Source organism: Cetorhinus maximus, chromosome 4 (assembly GCF_964194155.1).
Source record: "Cetorhinus maximus chromosome 4, sCetMax3.hap1.1, whole genome shotgun sequence".
NCBI lineage: Eukaryota > Metazoa > Chordata > Chondrichthyes > Lamniformes > Cetorhinidae > Cetorhinus > Cetorhinus maximus.
Genome location: NC_135882.1, coordinates 40,408,164 through 40,425,505, shown reverse-complemented (window position 1 = coordinate 40,425,505; position 17,342 = coordinate 40,408,164). Strand labels below are relative to the sequence as shown.

The following is a 17,342-nucleotide window of genomic DNA, read 5'->3' as shown; positions in this document are numbered from 1 at the left end:
CTTGGAGATGGAGATTGAAGTCCGCCACCCAGAGTACACTCTGTGCCCTTGTCACCCTCAGTGCTTCCTCCAAGTGGTGTTCAACCTGGAGGAGTACTGATTCATGTTGAGTTCTCTCAAATCAACGTCCGTTTTTCTCACAACTCTATGTTTGGAACTCTATAATCAAGTTTCCACCCCTGCCACAGCACTGAAATGATACTTATCAAAGTCAGAAATTACTCCTTATGTGACGGACGAAAGTAAACTACCCTGTCTTGGCAAGTTTGGCCACGTTATTTTCCCCCAAAGACTCTCCTTCATTGTTCATCTGAATGGGACTGCCCTCCCCAGATCCCATTCTTATCTATCCACTCGCAGCCAGAGAATCCACAGTAGAGGCTTTCCTTCCTGCTCTCACACCATTACCTCTCGAGTTCCTAAAGGATCCAACTTTAGCTCCCTCCTATTTCTTGTCTGTCACCAAGGGGCAGCATGTAATCAGAAAATGTGTCAGATTCCACATGTAGTCTGACAGCACTGAGCTCTATATCACCACGCTATATGTCTGACATCCAGTATTGGATGAACAGAAGTGTTTTTCAGTTATATTGAGAAGACTGATTGACCCTTGTAAAACTCCCTGCACTTCGTATATGGCATGGGAGTTCAGTCATCTGACTGAATCACCAGAACAGGAAAACAGTTCATCTGAAAGACAGAAAATCTGATAGTGCCACACTGGACTGTCAATCTGAATGATGAGATTAAACCTCTCCAATATGGAGCGCTGACCTACATTCTTCTGACTCAAGGCATGTGTCCCAAATGACTGACACTCATGTGCTTTGTCTTTGCAACTTATCAACCATTGAGTGAATCAGTGAGGATCAGCAATGGAGGATTTAGTATCTACAAGTATTGACAGTCAAAGTCAAGAGTGACACTCTAATCACAAAGTGGCAGAGGCAACAAACTCTAACTGTTGACCTATCACTGAATTAAATTGAGCTGTTTCAATTTATGATAGGATGCCCTAAAAATATGTTCCACTATGATTATTAAGCTTGTTGATAACAGTGCCCCATGAATTGGCTTCATTCAGTAAATGGGCAAACGTGTAATCTTTATATATTTGTGAAAAGCAACTAATTGCATTTGTTGCAAGCAGTCTGTTTCAGCCACAGACAGTGATCAGGTTGTCAATCAGATTGAAGTATTCCTTGATACTACTACATTAAAGGTGCTACGTGAATACAATTTGTTGTTTCAAAAATTGCGTTTTAAAATGTAATTTTCAATCTGTGCCTGATCTCACCTTCTCTGGCAATTGAAAATTCAGTCTGAGGGATCAGAAGGCAGTTTTCTTAAGTAATGAGTATATGGACTTGGTTACCAGACAATGCAATTGTTACTGTGCAGGTTTACTAATTAAACAGGTTCAGACAAAAAAGAAACATCAGCCCATTTGATCTTATCTTTCCAGAATACCATCCCTGCAGTATTTAGCTGTTTCGTAAATGGTTTCAGTGTCAAATCACCCCCTTGGTAACCTGCCTCGGCTGTCAATCAACATCTGTGTAATGGAATACTTACTGACATCTGTCCTAAATCTGCTCTTTACCCCTTTGAACCTGTGCCTCATATGTCTAGAAGTACTGTTTGGAATTAACTCCTCCTATCTTGTGTCTCTGCAAGCTCCCTGATGACAGGTCATAAGGATGATGGGCCTTAGCTTATCGATCTCAGAGGTTCTCTGCCATTGGCGAAGACTCTCGTTGCTCTCTTGTGCACTGCTTAAGGACCGGGTGGCCCTGGTGTCACAATGACCGGAACACAATGACATAATATGTAAACTTCTGGGTATAGCCTGACTATGACATTATATAACATAACCTCTGGGGATTTGAACTCAACTGAGGTGACACTATCGCCCAACATCCAATTCTTTGTTTACTAGCAACCATCTCTGCATGGACACGGTGAGCACCAAGTCAACTAACATCTCTCCATCTCTTTCAACTTTCACCGTGGCAAGTTTTAATCAACCAGTGGGATTCTTTTCTATATATACATAGAAATACTAAGAGGTTGTAACATAGAAACAGGCCTTTCAGTCAAACTAGCTCATGTTGGTGTTTACCCCTCACACAAGCAAACTGTCCATTCCTGTGTGAGTAGCATTGTATTTATGCAGTGATGCCTTCGCCCAACATCTGCCTCCTCCCTCTTGCTGGATCACTGGTTTTGTGATTCTGCAGCATTGGCAGGAAAATACCTCTTTAGATTCTGAAAGACTGGTGACAAAATACATTCAAAGTTGGCACATGTAGGTTTTGGAATCTCTAGAGGTCATAGAAAATCTAGTTAGGAAAAATTTATTTTGTTGCCTCATTGCCAACTCAATCAGAGTTGGAAGTCATTGTAAACCATGGTGACATGGTGGGCTAATTCAGCATGGCTATGTTAGTGGCATGTTCCTTTGACAGCAGGAGTGTAACTCAGAGAATTGGGTGTGCAGGTCAGTGGGACCTGATTCGTGGTGCTCCAAATTTTCTAGTGAGTAAAAACTATTTCCAGAAATATGGGAACATCACCAATTGGGCTCTCTAAACTGTGCCCAATTCTTTTTTTCCTTGTTGAAGGAGATTATGCTTGGAGCAAAGCCCTGTCTAAATTTTTCCCAAAGTTAATGTAGGAAACATGGAGCTCACCATGTTGATGTCATAGCCAGGTAACAAAAAGTGATTGGCATCCATTTTGAAATGAACAAAATGGTCATGGATTTTCCTCAGCTCGTGTGCCAGCCTAACCTTGCTGTGAACTTGGCCAAGTTTTCTGGGTCAGTTATACAGAGCAGATACCTGTAGGGATGTTGTGGTGAAGAGGTGTTCAGTGGGTATGTCTTTGTGACCATAAAGGAGGAAGAGGAGGCAACTACTAGGCTCCCTGCCTCCATCGTGTAACCTGTTGAGGCTTATTGCAGCTCACCACCACCTTCTCAAGGGATATAGGGGTAATGAAGTTAATGTCTGAGCATGAGTGGAGGTAGACTTCATTGACCTATTTTCCTACTGTTTCTACCACTATCCTGCCCAATTTGGGTTGGCATAGTGGAAGAAAATCTAGGCTAGCTTTGCAATCAGAATTTCAAAATGTGGCAAGAAATTTATCATGCCATTCTGCATCAGCTGTTCTATAATGACCCTTGTATAAGTAATTTTTTTTTTAAAAAGAGACTTGATTTATTTGCAGTATTTTCATGATAAATGTACTATACTACTTTCCATTCATTTTGATGGGATGAACTACAATTGAACTGAAGAAAGGTTTTGAACTGAGCAGCTTAAATGAGAAGTGCAGTAAGGCTTCAGTTTACTCAATAATGAATGCATGTTGATGTCATTAAACCTGTAGCTCAGATGTAATAGTTGGAAGTTTGCCCTTGCTTAATAGCACAGTTTGGGTATCCAGGACATGTATTGGTCTGACGGTCACACCATTCTAAATTCATGATTCTGTCATAAGAAGACTTATTTGTGGTGCACAGTTCATGACCTGGAGATCCTAGGGGCACTGCTCTGTTTGATTGAGAGCAGAGCCCCTGCTCACTCTTACCCAAGGCCAGAAACCCCATACTAATTGCCAGAAAGGGTTATTTGCCTACCCAGAGTAGGCTTTCAGTACCAGGAAGGGCATATCTATACCCTGTTCTTCCTTCTAAAGTGGAGACCTGCAAATAACCTTAAAAAAAAATCAATGGATAAGGAAATCGAACATGATATATGACAAGCTGTGAATTCATTCTGAACCAATTTTGTGTTCCTGGTGAAGACCCAATTCTATTCCAACAAGGGCATGGGGATCATGATGCGCAATTAACTTACAGCCATTGATTACAAGGCAGATAGCATCGCAACTTAGTGCAGCCTGTTTATTTGAATGATTTCGGTGTCCAGCAATCACTAACAAAGCTGTTCATTGGCTGGACATATCCGCAACGGCCAATACCATGAGTGGCTGACACCACTTAAAGCTAACTTGCATCTTTTAAAGGGAAGTTGCTGAGAATCATGGTGGATGAGAATCTGACCTGGAAAAGAGTGAGGAGTGGCACAACAGGGGAGAGTGCATGCTCCAAGATTTTTAGGTCTGTATGGGAGATCTTGAAAGAGGAGGTGACATGGAAGAGAGATGTCCTGTATCTTCAGGGAAGAAAAAGGTCGTCTAGACAAGAAACCAAAGGACAGTTGGAACAGCTAGCCATGAAGGTCAATTTCAGGAGTTGAACCTGAGCACCTGAATGTAGTGCCACAAGAAATTTAATGACCCAAGTGGACAAAGTCAGTAAGTGTACCTTGAAATGCCATATCCTACCACCTGCACCTCGTAGCTTCAGCCACTTCTCCAATGACTATACCCTCATCTCTCTCGTTCCAACAATCTCTAGGAATCAGATCTCACACCTAACATTCATAGCTTCACCTCACCCTCTCATATTTAGCACTGCTGCAAGCCTCACACCCAAATAGTTTGCACACACTATCAGCAGGGCTGAGACCATGAAGATAACAGTATCCTGATAACCTAATTCTTCTCCTTACATTCCACTTCCTCCTCATCCCACACTTTTCAGAATTGCAAGTTGCAGATGGTGTAAGCATGCCTTGCTTACTACAACAGCCCCTCAACCACACACACACTGTATAGGTGGGGCATGGGGAGTCTGTGAGGGTTGAGGGGTGAGTGCTGTGTTTTGTTTCATTGTTTTTATTGTAACTGGGATGAAGTCCCAGAGCATCAAGGAGGGTCTTTTCAACAGCCCACCTCAGTACCCTGCAGACCTTCTTTTAGTTTTCTCTTTACCTGTAATGGCAGCAGCACAATTCCTGCCTGTCACTTTATTGCCTTCCCTTTCACTTGTTTATGAACTAATATCCCTACCACCTTATCCACCTATGCCCATTCTGAATCAGTACCTCGTTACGAGTCCAGATACTGCTACACCTCCCTTATCTGTCGGAGTGTTCGCTCGGGAAGAGACTTGCTGTCCACAAAACCCACATACTACAGTTCCAACACACCGTTTGCTGCCAATGACCACACAGCAGCTGCATATTGAGGACACAGAATCCCTTTTGGTTCTGGTATAGGGTAGAAGTGATATGTGGAGCATGCACATGCATATACGTGTGTATAGTTAATGATACCTGACACAATAGAGAAGACTTCAATTTTGTGTGGCTGCTCTGCCTACTTGTCTCTGGAAAGAGAGAAGGCGATGTAGTGAGCTGTCTTTGAATAGAGAGCCTTACTGACTTATGCAGCAGTGGATGACAAACTGCAAAATGTTGCAATAGTTTCCAGCCTGGAAAGAGTCAGTTATTCACTGCAGTCACCTTCACAGACACTGGCATTGCCATTCTTGCCCTGCTCTGAGCTGGCAATTGTGTTTGCAGCAGGTGGCAGATATCAGTGAGAATGTTCTTAATGAAGCACAGACCTCACACAAATTCTTCCTCACTGGGTTTCAGGTGTGAAGCTTACTCCTTGAACACAGTTGGGGGGATATGGCCCTCTGCTTCTCCTGCTCTCTCTTCCAGCAGCTTGTCCTCTGTTCATTCTCTGAGTCATGCTGTATTCTAAGGGGAATTCCTACTAGTATGCCCAAATTTGGGGGCAGCTGGTTGAAGAGGATCCTTGACATCAGCAGAAAGTCCTTCAGGACCTATCACACCGTGAGACTTTTTCATCTTGAAGCAACTATAGGTTTCACCAAGCATTTGTAGAATCATCGCATCTTCCAGAAGAAATCAACCAGCAACTAACCTGTAAGCAATTGACAATAGAACCATAGAAAAGTTACGTGCAGAAAGGGACCATTCAGCCCACCGTGTCTGTGCTGGCCAAAAAGAGAAAAAAGAAACTAGCTGCTCAGTTTAATCCCACTTTCCAGCACCTGGTCCGTAGCCTTGCAGGTTACAGCAATCTCTTTAACTAGTGCTGATGGAGGTCCTTCCTGTGTCTGAATGTGTGTTCAGCTGTGTGAGGTTAAGAGAGGGTGTAAGCTGAAGTGAAAATGGCAGTACTGATGAGAAATCATGCTGATTGACGCCATGATCTGCATACTTCCAGCAGACATTCACTACAAATTCTGAATAAACTGGCAATAACTAGCTCAATTTCTCACCCACTGTTTCTTGTCTCTCAACCAACTTTCTATTAATGCTGCTACATTTCCTTGTCTAACCATGCCCCAGAGCTTTTCGAGCAATTCTCTTTTGAGACACCTTATCAAATGCCTTCTGAAAATATTTAATCCTTGTTCAAGTCAGTTGGCAGTGAAACATCAAAGTTCATAGTTATCCTCATTACAATAAAGTAAAATGCTACTTTCTTTTACAATTATATTTTAAATGTTTGACAAAAATAAATTGCAATGACAAGCAGTGAGATGTGTTAAATATTGCACTTGGGAACTCGGTGCTTATGGAGATATTAATCATTGTCCCACTATAGGATCCGACACGTGGCCTATTGCCCATAGCATTTTCCAACCACATAAGTGATTGTGAAAGAAGCATTGCCAAATCCAGTATCTAACAGCAGACATTTGTATCATTTTGAATGGGACTTTGGCTTGAGCATCAGAAAGTACAAAATCCAGGCATTACAATGGAAAATTGATTGCAAGGTGTTCTGAGAAGGACCTTTGCATACTTTTTATGTGTGGAGAAAGTTTTATGTTAGGTTAACACTGCCTTCACTTACCTGATGGCTATTAAAGTGATTTGCTATTACCAGAAGTTTAATGACCAGTACAACTGAGCCTTGTTTTATTACTTCACTTTTATGGCCCAGTTTTGGGGCAGAATATAAGAAAAGACAAACTTTTATGATGTGAGGACATCCCAAAGCACTTCATAACCAAACGAAGTATATCTTTTAAGCCCTGTCAGTGTTGTAATATAAGGAAATGTGCTTGCCACATCTCAAAAATGCTGGTAAATGCTGCTGTGATAGGTTGTCAGAATGAGAGATGTTACCAAATTCTTTGAGCTTCAAATAGATCTGTTCACGTTGAATAAATAGGATGTGGCTGACTGCTCCAAATGGAAATCTCCTACTAAGTGATAAAGATAGCAGACATACTAAATCTTGATGAAATCACTTCAATTTGTAATTTGTATAATTGGAGAGAAAATTTCAAGCTTTTCTAACAGGTTCAGCCACCCTAATTAGGTCAGGCATTAATGTATATATTAATTCCCTCCCAGTGTAATGTTTAGTACTTTTCAATTGCACATTGGATTTGACTGTGCATTTGCTTAGCTTCTTTATAACATAATCCTATTCCATTCCATGTTATACAGGTGTGAGCCTCAAAAACATTACAGAAAGTGCCTGTGTGAGATTGAATCTGATAACCTGCTAATTCTTTCAATTATATCTACCTTGCAGTTGCTTTTGAGAGGTTTATGCCTCATGATACTGCAAAACTAAGCAAGATGCAGTTAAAAGCATTCACATAAAGTTGCAGTATCCCTATAAAATAAATGTTGGCATGGCTATGCTTAAGATGTTAATATTTGCTTGAAATGCCAGTGAGCAAAGTATTTCCAGAATGAAAGCCATAGGGTTTTGCAGTAGACATCTCCAAAATGAGACAAAAACAGAAAATGCTAGAAAAACTCAGCAGGTCTGACAGTATCTGTGGAGATAGAAACAGAGTTGGCGCTTCAAGTCTGTGTGACTCTTCAGAGCTCTGAAGATGCTGTCAGACCTGCTGAGTGTTTCCAGCATTTTTTGTTTTTGTTTCAGATTTCCAGCTTCCATAGTATTTTGCTTTTATCCAAAATGAGACATTCTGTTAAGGTTTTGCCCTCCCCATAAATATCTGTGTTACTTAACACCCAGTTTTCTATATGGAATTACTCTGCTTGAACCCATGTGATGAAGGTGGCAGTCCTCTAGTCCATTTGTATTGAGCACTAATGGCAGTGGAGAAAGAGATGCTTATCAACAGTTCTTTATCACATGTGCAATTGGCATTTATATTTTCCAGCTGCAGACTGTTCCCATTGATGGGGGGAGGGCTATTATAACTGGCAATGAAAAGAAATGAATGGTGAGGAAAATTGGCAGCCATAGGCATCCAGTGCCACTTGCTGTGTCCTATTATGTTTGTTCAGCCTTGGAAATCCAACCGTAGTGGCTGGGTCAATAGGTCAATCTTCAGTTGCTTTGCTTCTTTGGACTGTAAGACCTATGATTTGAAGACCAGTGCACGACTATGAATCTTGAAATCATCTGAGATATTGGGAAGACGTTAACATCTCTGAGGCAGTCGATGAGTGAAATTAATGATGAGTCTAATGTAGGCAGGGAAGCCAAGAAACAGAAGTCTTCCTGTAACATGTAGTTGATATTATTCTCCTCCTTCATGGCTATTGGCTAGCTGAGCCAAGATATCACTTGGATAACCTGGGTAATTTCTGCCTCAAAGCATCCTGTAAATTCCCTGAAATGCTCTGACGTCTTAGAGTGGTCCCACAGGGTTACTGGCAGTGAGATGGAGCAAATCATAGCTATGATTTTCTCTCAGGAAAGGGACAGCAAGATCAAAGCTAAGTAAATGAAATTCTAAATGCATACCTGATCAATGTTTAGGTTTTAGAGACAGATAAGGTCTTTGCAGGTTTAGAAACCATTGTCAGATGGTTTCCCCAAGATTAATGACTTTGATATTAGAAATAAAGGTTAAAAGCCTCAAGTCAGTAGGTACTGATAAAAGAAGCTGCTTTTAAAGAGACCTTCAGTAAGGTCTTTGTGCTTTCACCCAATCAGCTCCAGATGGTTGACATCTTTGCCCCTGAAAAGTTGCTGCTCTCTATAAACTTTAGTCCATAAAGCTCTGAAAGTGCAACTTGCTGAATGGTTCATAGTTTAAACAATCAACCAACTTTATCTTATAGCACAGTATCCAGTGGTGCTCCGGTCACTTAAAAAGAAACAGGAGTAGTGGCAAATCCCAGCAAACCTCTAACTACTGACTTAAAAATCAGTCACAATGAAACACCTTGTATGAAGCTGTAGGAAACGGGAAAAAAGAGGCGGGCTTGATTCCAGGTAGTGAACCCGCCTCCACCACGAATCCTGAACTGGCAGCAATTTTTCCAAGGTAAGATAGGGGCTGGGTCTGCCATTCGATTAGGCTGCCAGGATGGAGGCGGGCTGACTCGGGAGCAGGCGGGTAAAAGACTCATCTCTGCCACTGATGTTGTGCCTGAATCATCCCGTTAGTTTTTAAGTGCTGACAAGAGATCTTCAAGTAAGAGTAACTGTTCCGAAACCTCTCTCTGCTGCCCCCCCATTTGTAAGACCCTCTGCAAACTGACCTTGTATAAAGAACACAAAATCAGAGTTGTTAAAAAGTTGGAAGGATCCATTGCTTCGTGTCTTCACTTTATAGGCTCAGAGGCCCTTTACAAATACAGTCAGTGGTGGCCCTTAGTCTTCTCTTTTCCCTCCTGCCTTTGTGTGCAGACTGTAATGTGCAGCTACTGGGGGTGCCAGCAAAGTGATGCAATTGAGCAGACCTTGAGGGGCCTCTCCCCACACATGACCCTGAATATAGCCCTGTGTGACCATCCTAAAGATGAGGCCACTGACTGAACAAAGCCTTGGGCGCTTATAATTTCACACCATCCCATGGGAGTGAGGAGATCAATGAGGGTCTACCGCTTAATGACATAGGGCAGGAAGCCATCCTACGATAGCCTCCACACAGTCACAGTAACAGTGATGAACATGCGAGCAAGGAGCAGGAGTAGGCCATTTAGCCCCTTGAGTCTGCACCGCCATTTAATAAGATCATGGCTGATCTGATATTAACCTCAAATCTGCACCCCGGCAACCTCCGATAACCTATCACCGCCTTGCTTACCAAGAATCTATCCAGCCCTGCCTTAAAAATATTCAAATACTCTGCTTCCACCACCTTTTCAGGAAGATACTTCCAGGGACTCACGACTCTGAGAGAAAAAATTTCGCCTCATCTCTGTTTTAAATGGGCGACCCCTTATTTTTAAACAGTGACCCCTAGTTTTAGATTCTCCCACAAGAGGAAACGTCCTCTCCACATCCACCCTGTCAAGTTCCCTCAGGATCTTATATGGTTCAATCAAGTTGCCTCGCATTCTTATAAACTTCATCGGATACAAGCCTTGTCTGTCCAACCTTTCCTCTTAAGAAGAAAGCCCATTCCAGGTATTAGTCTGGTAAACCTTCTTTGAACTGCTTCCAACGCATTTACATCCTTCCTTAAAAAAGGTGACCAATACCATACATATTACTCCAGATGTGGTCTCACTAGTGCTTTGTATAACTAAAGCATAATCTCCCTACTTTTGTATTCAATTCCCCTGCAATAAGTGATAACATTCTATTAGCTTCTTTAATTACTTGCTATACCTGCATACTAGCCTTTTGCGATTCATGCATGAAGACTGTCAAACTCTTTCGAGTTATCAACAGTCACAGATTGCAACTCTTTCGAGTACAATCACAGTTCTTGGTTTTCCGGGAGTGGGACATGAACCCACAACCCTCTGATTCAAAGGCGAGGCTGCTATGAACTGAGCCACAGCTGACACCTCATATGACAAGCTCGCTCACCTCTCACTAAAGCAACAAACTTCCCTGACCGGGAATCGAACCCAGGCCGTGGCGGTGAGAGCGCCGAATCCTAACCACTAGACCACCAGGGAACGGTTTGAAGACTGTCAATGTATAAATAATCGCACTGCATGGCAATCACCTTGTTAAAGACAATTGCTAGTTAAACAGTTGATGGGCATTGATAATCCCATCGAAATAGAATAAAAAGATACGGCTGGAACGCTTTGTGTGGAAGCCAGTAAAATGGAGGAGTTGTCTTGAAATAAACCAGCATGAACCAAAAGATCAGCCTGGATTAATTCTTCCGCCACAGCCTCTTATTGTGAGTAACAAGGACACCTAGATCCCACTGCATCTCAGAACTCTGCAATCTCTCACCAATTAGATAATAAGCCTCTCTATTCTTCCAGCCAAAATGGACAATTTCACATTTTCCACATTATACTCCATTAGCCAGATCTTTGCCCACTCACTTAACCTATATGTACCTTTCTGAGGCCTCCTTATGTCCTCTTCACAACTTACTTTCCTACCTATCTTCGTGTCATCAGCAAATTTGGCAACCATTGCATCCATCCCTTCAAGTCATTTATATAAATTGTAAACAGTTGAGGTCCCTGTTGAGGGTCCTCAAGAGTCACACATTGGGAGTCAGTGCTTGGAGAGGCAGGAGCAAATGTGTTCCTATCTGTTGGGAGTTTCCTGAGGCTGTGTGTGCTCCTGGTTTGTGAATTGAGGAGTCCCATGCAGCAGATGAGCTCAACCATGTCTCAGGGCTTGGAGCACATGAGCTCCTCCCATGAGACAGTGCAAACCTTATGGAGAGCCATATACACCAGCACCTGGAGTGCATGCAGGAGCAGTTCAATGTCCTGCATAGAATTCATGGTGTTTTAAATCATCTGCACCAGTCAGTTCAGCACCTGAGCATTGATATCCATGGAGTCCATGAAGCGTTTTACAGCCTGGACAGGTCAGTCATGCAGATGGCTGAGAAATATCTGGAGGGGATGTCACCCCCAAGGCAGTAGGATTGTGAACTAAGGGCTGAGGACGTGCCTGAAGCGGATGAGGGCGTCTCACCTCTCACGGCACCCTTATCAACCTGGCTTCCTTGGCCCCTCTGACAGAGGAGTCAGGGCCTAGTGATGATGGCTGCGCCTGAAAAGGTGCTGGCAGAGCAATCCCAGGAGAGGTCCCTACGGGTCCATCCAAGATGAGGACCGTCGCCATAGTCATCACAGCCATGAAGTCAGAGATGTGAGCAGGCTGCCTCTGAGGCAACACGGGAAGCACTAGGCAGGAGTGACTGAATGCAGAGGGCACTTAGTTGGTCTGAGTGAGTACTATGGTGTTATATATGGAAGCTGCATGTTATTAGTAAGCAAGGTTCAGTCTCTTTTTTAAAAAAAACTCTCTCTTTATTATCATGAGATGCGTGATTTAATTAAATCTGTGCTGAACAGTAGTAAAAGTGTGTCAACAAAACATTAGCTTCTCACCAGTGATAGTGAAGACTGCAGGCAGTTGTCCATCTCTCTGTGATGGTAAGATTGTATAGGCTGGAAGCATAGTTGTCTTTCCTGTGTCAGTGCATGCTTGCTGCATTCACAACCGTGTGGTTAGTCTTTCAGGCCTCAGAATTCATCAGTTAAACCCTTTGCTGGATCAGATGGTCCCTTGCAATCATGGCTCCCTTGGCAGACCTCATTTTGACACCCCAGGCCTTCCCAGCAAGATCCATGGTCACCCGGATCAGGTCCATAAGTCACCCAGGCCACCTCGCGCAGCAGGTGGCCACCCTTCTCCCCATCTTCTCCCGTATCCTGCTCATCCTCTCCCTCCAAGGACATCACGCTCTCTCTCTGTCTGTTCAAGGGTCACTCCCCTTTGCCACCCGAGCAGTTCAGACAGAAAAAGTGAATTTTCAGCAGACCAATGGACTGCTTGATGAGGTTTACAGTGAGCAGATGGTTGTCACTGTAACGTCTTTGTGGAACTGTTCATAGGACTCATAGAAGGTAAGCAACTATCTCAAAGGATAGCTCTTGCTACCTAGAATCTACGGACTTGGGGATGGGATGGAAGTGCTTCGGAAGGGTTGACTGGTGATGATTGAAAGTGTTGTGGCAGCTTCTGGGAAAGTGTGCACATACATGCAGAAAGTTCTTCCTGTAGTCACAGACCAGCTGCACATTCAGGGAGATCAAGGCCTTTCTGTTGATGGACTTCTCTGTTCTGTCAGTGGATGCCCTGATCACAATATAGAAACATAGAAAGTAGGGGCAGGAGTAGATCATTTGGTCCTTCAAGCCTGCTCCGCCATTCTATATGATCATGGCTGCTCTCTCCCCATACCCCTTGAATCCTTTTGAGTCTAGAAATCTATTTCCTCCTTAAGTATAAAAACAAAAATACCTGGAAAAACTCAGCAGGTCTGCCAGCATCCGCGGAGAAGGATACAGTTGACCTTTCGGTCCGTAGGCTCTAAACGTTAACTGTGTTCCTCTCCGCAGATGCTGTCAGACCTGCTGAGTTTTTCCAGGTATTTTTGTTTTTGTTCTAGATTTCCAGCATCTGCAGTATTTTGCTTTTATCCTTCTTAAGTATATTCAGTGACTTGGTCTCCGCAGCCTTCTATGATAGAGAATTCCATTGGTTCACCACCCTCTGAGTGAAGGAAGTTTCTCCTCATCTCAGTCCTAAATGGTTTATCCCGTATTCTGAGACTGGGACCCCTTGTTCTAGACACCTGAGCCAGAAGAAACATCATCCCTGCACCCAGTCTGTCCAGCCGTGTCAGGATTTTATACTTTTCAATGAGATCCCCTCTCATTCTTCAATACACCAATGAATACAGGCCTAGTCGACCCAATCTCTCCTCATATGACAATCCTGCCATCCCAGGAATCAGTCTGGTGAATCTTTGCTGCACTCCCTCTATAGCAAGTATATCATTTCTTATGTAAGGAGACCAAAACTGCACACAGTACTCCAGGTGTGGTTGCACCAAGGCCCTACCTATACAGCTGCAGTAAGACCTTGCTCCTGTACTCAAGTCCTCTCGCATTGAAGGCCAACATACCATATGCCTTCCTAACTGCTTGCTGCACCTGCATGCTTGCTTTCAGTGATTGGTATACAAGGACATCCAGGTCCCTTTGTACATAAACATTTCCCAATCTATCACCATTTAAGTAATACTCTGCCATTTTGATTTTCCTACTGAAGTGGATAACTTCACACTTATCCACATTATACTGCATCTGCCACATATTTGCCCACTCGCTCAACTTGTCTAAATTGCCTTGAAGCCTCTTAACATCCTCCTCGCCACTCTCAATCTCACCAAGTTTTGTGTCATCAGCAAACTTGGAAATATTACATTTAGTTCCCCAGTCTAAATCATTGATATATTGTGAATGGTTGGGGCCCAGGCACTGATCCCTGTGGTGGTTCACCTTCCCCCTTCACAATGTCCTGCAGCTGCTCAGTGACATCCTTGGCCCTGGCACCTGGGAGGCAACATATAATCCTGGTGTCATGTCTGCAGCTGCAGAAATGTCTATTTGTTTCCCTTACGATAGAATCCCCTGTCACTATTGCCCTCCCACTTTTTTTTTTCTTCCCTCTGTGCAGCTGAACCATTCATGTTGCCACAGACTTGGCTTTTGCTGCATACCCCTGAGAAACCATCTCCCCTAGCAGTATGCAAAACGGAAAATCTGCTAGAGGGGGAGATGGACCCAGGGGACTCCTGCAGTACCTGGCTAGTGCTTTTACTCTGCCTAGCGGTCACCCATTCACATTCTGCCTGTGCCCTCTTTACCTGCGGTATGACCACCTCACTATATGTGCTATCTATGAAAATCTCATCCTTGCGGATGCTCCACAATGACTCCAGCCTCAGCTCCAGCTTCAAAACGCAGATTTCGAGTAGCTGCAACTGGAGATATTTCCTGCACACATGGTCGCCCTAGGCACTTGAAGTGTCTCTGACTTCCCACATTGCATAGGAGGAGCATTCCAAGGGGCCAAGTGGCTCTGCCATGGCTTACCCTTAAATTAACCCCTTTATTTTTACTTATTCTAGTTTAGAGAATATTTAGGACAGTAGAAATACTTACCAAGGCCACCGCTCTTCTTTCTGAGGAAAAGTAGAAAATGAAAGGATCACCTCTTCCCCTCGTCACTGAATTCCCTCACACACCAAACTCCAACTTAAGCACTCTAATGCAGTCCAACCCAGCAGTCCACTGCAGACAAGGCAGCATTGTAATTCTTGTGAGTCAACAATTAAACTAAATTAACAAAATCAGGGATAAAGTAAAAGCAGCTCCTTAAAGGGAAACTGCAAAAACAAATAGATGGCCAGCTTTTATGCTCTCTGAATCTAGCTTCTGAAAACCTGTTTAGGCCAGTTATCTAATTAACTAGCTGCAACTGCAAGCAGAGCCTGTATAACCCCTGTTTTAAAACTGAACTAAAACTCAGTTTCTCCCAACCCAAAAAACAACTTTTCGTCAACTGCTAAATTAAAGATAGATTAGACTTTAGATATAAATTAACCCTTAAAAGTCCCGCCCGCACCAAACTCCAACTTAAGCACTCTAATGTAAAACAGAACATGCTGGAAAAACTCAGCAGGTCTGGCAGCATCTGTGGAGAGAGAAGCAGAGTCAATGTTTCGAGTCCGCATGACTCTTTTTCAGAGCTCTGAAGAAGAGTCAGATGGACTTGAAATGTTAACTCTGTTTCTCTCTCCACAGATGCTCCCACACTTGCTGAGCTTTTTCAGCATTTTTTGTTTTTATTTCAGATTTCCAACATCTGCAGTATTTTGCTTTTATCTTAAGCACTCTAATGCAGCCCAAAACAGCACTCCACGTGGATGCAGTCAATGATTCCTGGACTTGGCGCAATCCAGCAGTTGAATCAAAACCTAGCGCCCTCTGAGCTTGGGTGCCAGCAGTGAGAAATCTGATGTAGTCTTCAACCTTGGTGAAGAGGGCATCTGTGACCCTGGTGGTACAGCCATGTGCAGTTGACTGTGAGATGCTACAGAGATCTGCAGCTGAGCCCTGGAATGATCCAGTGGCAAAGAAATTCAAGGCCACTTGACCTTGACTGTGACTGGCAGGGTGTGGCTTTGACTGGAGTGAAGAGGATCTTCTCCCTGACAAGGGCGCAAAATATCTGTCACCATCTGCCGAGAGCTGCCGTCTCCTCCGCTGGTTCTCCCTCATGTTCAGCTATCTTAGACTGTCCTGGTAGACTCTGCTTTAGTATTACCTCCTCCTCCTGCATGGCCCTCGTCCCTTAGCTGTGACCTCTTGACACCCGGATCCCTTTTTGGTTACATATGCTGCCGCTGCTTTGATGACCGCTATTTGTCATGTTGCAACATACATTTCCAGGCACATCCTTCCAGCTGATGTCTAAGCAACCTGATTCAATGACCCAATGCTCAGTCGATGTTGTTGAGATTATTTTAGACGGTACTATTAGGCATCAGCTGTGTTTTGGTTGCAGCAGTCGCTATGGAGCTGAGCAAATAGCAGGCGTTATTTTAGTTGTTTGCTTGAGTGTTCTCCCTTTTTCTCTGGCTCAGTGGTAGAACTCTCACATTGGAGTCAGAAAGTTGTGCTCAGCCCCACTTCAGGATTTGACTTTGTAATCCAGACCAAAACTTCTATACTGTACAGCGGTATTGAGAGACTGCCTCATTGTTGATGTTGATATTTTTCACATGAGATATTAAACCAATACATTATTTGATCAGATTGGAGGAAGTTTGAAAGTGGGGCACTCAAACCAACTTAAGCCATTGGTGTTTTATGTTCGAATAATTTGCATTGATGCATAGGGAGCACAATCTTGAAATTTGCTGAAGACAAAAGTGGAGGGTTTGTAAGCAGCAACAATGATTACAAAAGACTATGGCTGGAATTTTCTGGCCCTGTTGGCATCAGGCGTCATGGCAGGTGTGGGGAAGCAATATGGCGAAAAGGCCAAAAATTGTTTTCACGCCGTCGTGAAACCAGTTTGTGATCGTCTGCTCCACCCATCAATGGTGGGCCGCAATTCCCGCCGCCGCACATCGAGAACCGAATTTCAATACTTTAGCATCTCATTATAGCCCCTGCTCTCCAGAACCATCCCTCCATGCTGGATCATCCGGGTACAATCACGCCAGCATGTTTCATAACTGTACATAAGCAGCGTGCATTTGGCAAGCTGCCCTTCGCTCGGGACTTCGAGGTTTGTTCGCCTAACTTGCCTCAGACAACACTCTCAGTCATCAGCGCCCGGCTTCGCAAACAGCACCACATCACTTTTAGGGGGGCTCATGGACAGCTCTCTATCTACCAGACCGGCCGCAAGGCGGGGGGTGGCTTTTCAACAGTTGCAGGGCTAGTGCTTGGGGAAGGGAGAGAAGTGACCTCAGGGCGAGGGCTGTACTGGGGAAGGGTGGTATCCCAAGGGTATGTGGGGGGGCACGTGTTGATCTGTGCAAGTGGCATCAAGATGGTGAGGGCTGAGGAGGCAATCTCCAGAGGAGATTTGAGAGTTTGTGTGAGAGAGTGAGTGGTGATGTCCCTAATACGGTAGTGAGTGAGATGCCAGTGAATATGTGATGGGCTTGAGTATGTGAGTTTAGAGTGATAAGATGGTTGCTTTAC

At 43.8% G+C, this 17,342-nt stretch overlaps 1 protein-coding gene and 1 non-coding gene across 2 annotated transcripts in view; one reads left to right on the top strand and one right to left on the bottom strand.

Moving 5' to 3' along the window:
• Window positions 1–17,342, top strand: part of itga9 (integrin, alpha 9) — a 574,702-nt gene that overhangs the window by 219,190 nt on the left and 338,170 nt on the right. The window lies entirely within an intron of this gene.
• Window positions 10,677–10,748, bottom strand: trnae-cuc (transfer RNA glutamic acid (anticodon CUC)). Its single transcript has one exon. It is a non-coding gene; the product is annotated as a tRNA-Glu (tRNA).